Raw genomic sequence first — 6,208 nt, 5'->3', positions numbered from 1 at the left:
CTTTGGAAAGAAAATTCATTTTGAATTTTCAAATCCTCCTTCTTATAAAGATGTCAAATTCTTTAAAAGAAGCTGCAATTTCAAAAATTATTCATAATATCAATTTAAAAAGAAATCATGTTCAATTTCTTAAAGAAGAAATTTCTTTTCAAAAAACTGAGAAAAGATTAAAAGAAGATTCTTCTATTAAAAATCAAATTTCATTTTCACAAAAGAAAATTGAACAAGAAATTTGTTCAACAATTCCTAATGCTTTTTGGGATAGAAAGAAACATATCGTTTTTCTTCCTTACAATTCTGATTTTCATGAATCTAATATTCCTACAAAATCTCGTCCTATTCAAATGAAAAAAGAATTACTTGATTTTTGTATCAAGGAAATCAATGATTTACTTGAGAAGAATTTAATTCGCCCAAGTAAATCTCCATGGAGTTGTTCTGCATTCTATGTTAACAATTCTGCTGAAATTGAACGAGGTGTTCCACGCCTTGTTATCAACTACAAACCACTCAATACTGCCCTTCAATGGATTCGATATCCTATTCCTCAGAAGAAAGATCTTCTGAATCGTCTTTCAAAAGCTATCATCTTCTCAAAATTTGACATGAAGTCAGGATTCTGGCAAGTTCAAATAAAAGAAGAAGATAGATACAAAACTGCATTTAATGTTCCCTTCGGACAATACGAATGGAATGTTATGCCTTTTGGTCTCAAAAATGCTCCTTCTGAATTTCAAAAAATCATGAATGATATTTTTAATTCATTTTCGGATTTCATTATTGTTTACATTGATGATGTCCTCATTTATTCAAAATCTATTGAACAACATTTCAAGCATATTCATACATTCATACATGTTATCAAGAAAAATGGTTTAGCAGTCTCTGCTAAAAAGATTGTTTTGTTTCAAACAAAAATTCGTTTTCTTGGTCATATTATTCAAAACTCTTCAATTATTCCAATTCAAAGAAGTCTTGATTTCACTGACAAATTTTCAGACGAAATTAAAGAAAAAACAAGTTTGCAACGTTTTTTAGGTTGTGTCAATTATGTGGTTGATTTTGTCAAAGATATTCGTCAAATCTGTGCCCCATTATTCAAAAGATTACAAAATAACCCTGACCCATGGAGTCACGAGTGTACGCATGCAGTTCAAAAGGTGAAAAAATTGGTCAAAAATATTCCATGTCTATCAATTCTTGACCCCACAGCCTCAATTATCGTCGAAACAGACGCCTCAAACATAGGATTCGGTGGTGTGTTAAAGCAATTACCCCTAGAATCGTCAAAAGAACAGTTAGTCAGATTTCATAGTGGAGTCTGGTCTGGACCTCAAATCAACTATTCAACTATCAAAAAGGAGATTCTTTCAATAGTTCTTTGTATTTCAAAATTTCAAGATGATTTGATTAATAAAAAATTTATTCTGAAAACCGATTGCAAAGCTTCAAAAGATGTTTTACAAAAAGATGTAAAAAATCTTGTTTCCAAACAAATCTTTGCAAGGTGGCAGGCAATTTTGTCCTGTTTTGATTTCGAAATTCTTTATATTGAAGGAAAATCAAACTTCTTGGCAGACTTCCTCACAAGAGAGTTTATTCAAAAAAGTGAGAAAAATGAGTTGGGCTAAGAAAGTTGAAGAAGAAGAGAATTCTCAAAATCCTTTTCAAACAAAAACTTCAAGAAAGAAGAAAAGTTCAATACCTTTCTTCGAAGATCCCCCAAAGGATCAAAAGGAAGCTTCATCTTCCTCAAATACCCTTTCAACCTTCGTCAAAAAACCCGATCAAAAGCAAAAAGATGAGTCCTCAACCCCTTCAAATTTCAAAAAAGCTGTTCAAAGTTCTGGCAAACTTTCTCAAATCAACCCTCCAAATTCTTTCAAATACTTTACTAAGAGTCTTTCTGATTGTGTTCTTACAATGGAAAGTTCTTGGATCAATCGTTATGGTGGTCTTGATGACTGCCTTGATTCAATTCTCCCAGAAAACTTTTGGTTCATGCCTTCAAATATCCAAAAAACTAGAGATTATTATGAAACCATTCTTTCTTTGACTGGTTCTGCATTAATCTTTCATACTCCTGAACCAAGAGATAAATCAAATATTATGTTTTCAAAAATCTCAATTCTAAGAGTTCTGTCTTATGAAGACTGGGGACAGGATCCTTGGAAAGAAAAACGATTAAATCTTTTAAAAACATTTTTCACTTGTCAAGATACTTTCAATTATTTTGATTATCAGAATGCTTGGTATAAGGCTCTTCTTTTTAGGCCAGTTACCCATTCTTGGTTTATCAATTTTAATCAAAATTGTAACCCTCATTTTTCGAGTTGGTTTCAAACTTGGTTTCAGTATCATGGACTTGAAGAACAAATTTTACCCAGTCTAGTTCTTCAAGGATATGAATACTTCAAAAGAGAGGCAAAATCTTTTCTCAAGCCTCAAGAAAATCTTTTGTTTCAATTTGCTTTCAATATGAAAGTTTCATGGATTTTCTGTTGGGATTTCTTCCATTATGAAAATCTTCAAGATTTGTTCTCAACTCAAAAAATTACAAGAAGATTCAAGATCAAATGGTGGGCAAAATTCAAAGAAACAAACTGTTGTCCAAAAGCAGTCCAATCATGGATACAAGAACAAAGAAATTTAGGTGTACCTAAATTTTCAAAGAAAGAACAAGAAGAACAAGCTGATTTTTTGACTGAAAAACAAAGAATCATCGCAATGTTATCAAAATGCAAAGAAGTTTCTTGCTCAAGAAAAAGCTGCAAAAGCTCAAAAGAAAGCTTCAAAGAAAACTTCAAAATGACTATATGACCCAGTTTTTTTGATGAATTGAGATATTCAAGGGTCTATCAAGTAAGAGAAATTCTCCTCAACCTATGTCCAATTCAAAATCGGTGGTGTTACATTTGTCAAGATTCCCATCAACTTTGTGTCAGACATCAATATCTACTTTAATAAAGAAAAAGATTATCTTTATTAAAGGAAGTCAAAAATTGGAAATTCTTGACTAAAGTTTATACTGTTTTTCAAGATGCTCAATTATTTTGTCGTCCACTTCTCTGTTCAAGATTCTTTCTTTCAAATGAAAGAAATTTCAAGTCCGGACTACACTATAAAAAGAGTTCAAGATTTCATTTCAAAGCAGAGCGAATTCAACAAGAAGAAGTTTTACTTTTCTTTGTAATTTGTTCTCTCAAATACATCTCAATTTTCATTGTAATATTTAAATCTTCTTCAATCATCAATAAAAGTATCTATTTTCATAAATTTCTGTTCTTCTATTTCATCTCCTACCCCCTGGGTCTTTTATGGTATGTATATATATATATATTTATTTATTTATTTATTTATTTTATTTTATTTTATTTTATTTTTTTGCATTAATTCAAAATGAATAAAAAAATGGATGTTGTTTAAGGAGCTAAAATGATGAAATGATGACCTTAAATAACCATTAACAGAAATTTAAAAAAATAATTATTTTACTTTAATTAATAGCATTCATTCAATTATCTTAAACTTTAACTTCCACAATCGTGAAACCGACATTCTAATTGACGAAGCACAATTCTTCTTTAATTTTGTTATTAATAAATTAATAACATTGATTCGATTTATTCAACATGAATTTAAAGAATCCCTTTTCTTTTCCATTTAATTCCCTAATTAATCTTTTTAATCTTAAATTAATTTTTATTAATTACATTAATTTGATTTAGTCAATACAAAATTGGAAAGTGGGTTTTGTTTAAGGAACTCAAGAGATGATCTTTAATAAATTGTATTATTTCAAAATGAAATTGAAAAATGGATATTGTTTAAGAAGCTCAAATGATGGCCTTAAATAATCATTTATAGAAATGAAAAAAGACATTATTTTAATTTGATTAGTAGCATTAATTCAATTATTGTAAGCTTTAATTTTCATAATCATTAAACTGATGTTCTAATTAATGAACCACAATTCTTCGATGGAATGGTGATTAATCCAGCCACCAATGTCCATAAGCTTCTTGAATGCCATGTTTATATTAATTCTATTTACCCTCTAGATTTTTACATTCTAATCTTCACATGTATACATACGTTACTTTCTCATTTGATTTGGCATATTTATCAGATAATAATTTTGTTACATCAAAGTAAAAATTCTTTTTTTTTTTTTCAAAATTTAATATAATTTGGTTTGTAATTTTATTCTGTGTCTTAAGGGTTCTTTGAGCCACATTTCTTTTCAAAAGATGTATTATACAATAGTATTATGATGGATACTATATGGTTGAAAAATAAAAAATAAAATGTTTTGAGTTTACATGTAATATTATTTTATTGAAAAATGTATGGTTGAAATATGATCAAATTATTGTTAAATAATGCATTTTGATAAAAAAAAAAAAATGTAACTTAAACAAGGGCTTAATTTTTTAACATTATTCTTGAATTTGAAGGTTTATAATGTTGGTTGCAGTGATGATCAGTAGCTTGAGGAAGTAGAGCAAGGCTTGAAGGATGCAAAATTGACGATGTAAAGTGTAGTCATTATTTTTGTACATAATTTGCCCTACATTTTTATAGGTTTTGTAATTTCTCCCCCTGAAGGTAATATCAATAATATTGTCTAAACGTACAAAATTGAAGGATTACATCACGAAATAATAGAGAAAAATCGAAATGGGCTATATTGAGGTATGTGATTCTAAATTGCAAAGTTAAGTTATTAAATACAAAAAACTCTTGCCCTCTCCATAGAAAATTCAATAAACTTATAAATTTCATAAAAAATTCGAGAAATTATTAATTAAGACAATATTAATAAAAGTTCTAGTACTTCAAAAATATTAAATATGTCATTCATCCGATACATAAGGCATGCAAAGCACGTATTTACTACTAGTTTTGAATAAAAAAAGAGTGAACCCTAGTAATTACCATTGTTGCGAAATTTCCTAGGACAAAATATATTTGTACTAATTTAGTTTTGTATTCACTTGTTCACTCAAATCTTACTTGTTAGTATGAGATATTAGTCATTTTGATAAATATTAACTAAAGTAGGTTACATTTCTCAACGCAGGTCAATGTCTTCTAAATTTTATCTTATAGATCTCGAAAAGTATAAGATCGTCAATAGGATAACATATTCAATTAAATAAAATTAATAACATACATTAATTCTCTTGTGTGCATGTCTTACGAATAACATGATAAAATATAATAATTTCCTTTCAGTATGACCAACATTGTAAGTAATAAAAATAAATAGTTAATGTGTGTTAGCATCCTCCTATGCACGAATCCAATTTAACATCTCAACATGCCATAAAAAATTTCACACTTCGACATGAAAACTTCAATTGCTTTCATACACAGAATTTAACGTTTGCTTTTCTTTTCCTTCTTATTTTCCTTGTGATAAAGTATTAACTAAAGTAAGTTATATATTCGTTAGCTAGCACAAGTTAGTATTTTTAGAATTTTAACTTAAGATCCCAAATAGTACATGATAGTCAAAATGAGAACACATTTTGTTAACCATATTATTTATAATTCCATTAATTCTCATATCCACTCATCATACGAATAACACAATTAAGCAAAACAATTCTCATTCAGTATGAACAATAATGTCATCAACCAAAATATATATCTAAAACATGGTAACATCCTGATTCTTCTTTGAATCTAACTTGAAAAGCTCAACATGCAATATAAATTTCATCCTTCGACCACAAAACTTACATTTCTACAAGGATGTTCTGTAAGAAGCATAAACACAAGTTTTACCAAACGTGCCCTTAGTGCTTATTTGATCATATTTATATATTGTTATTTAGAAAAATGGCTAAAATAAGAACGCAATAACTGTGGGACCTACAATTTATTTACTTTAAAATACAAAAAGCAATGGACCCCAATAGTTAAGCCGACTACAGACAGCAACCTCACAGAAGTCCTGCAAAATGACGTGGCAATTGCAGAATAAAAGTGAAACAAAAAAAAAGACAAGGAAAAAAGGGACGAACTCAGAATTCTCATTTGGAGCCCTAAAATTGCCACTGCAAGGACAAACTTCGGCAGCATGATCGACAAATCACTGCTGTGAAATCGACCTCCTACATCCTATCTTTGCTGTCCCTTGTCGTCGATTCAGAACCTTGGAACCATCTCTGCCTCCGAAGAAGACGTCTATCGACAGTAG

The sequence above is a fragment of the Olea europaea genome, chromosome 18 (assembly GCF_002742605.1).
Source record: "Olea europaea var. sylvestris chromosome 18, O_europaea_v1, whole genome shotgun sequence".
NCBI lineage: Eukaryota > Viridiplantae > Streptophyta > Magnoliopsida > Lamiales > Oleaceae > Olea > Olea europaea.
This window is presented reverse-complemented; position numbering follows the sequence as displayed.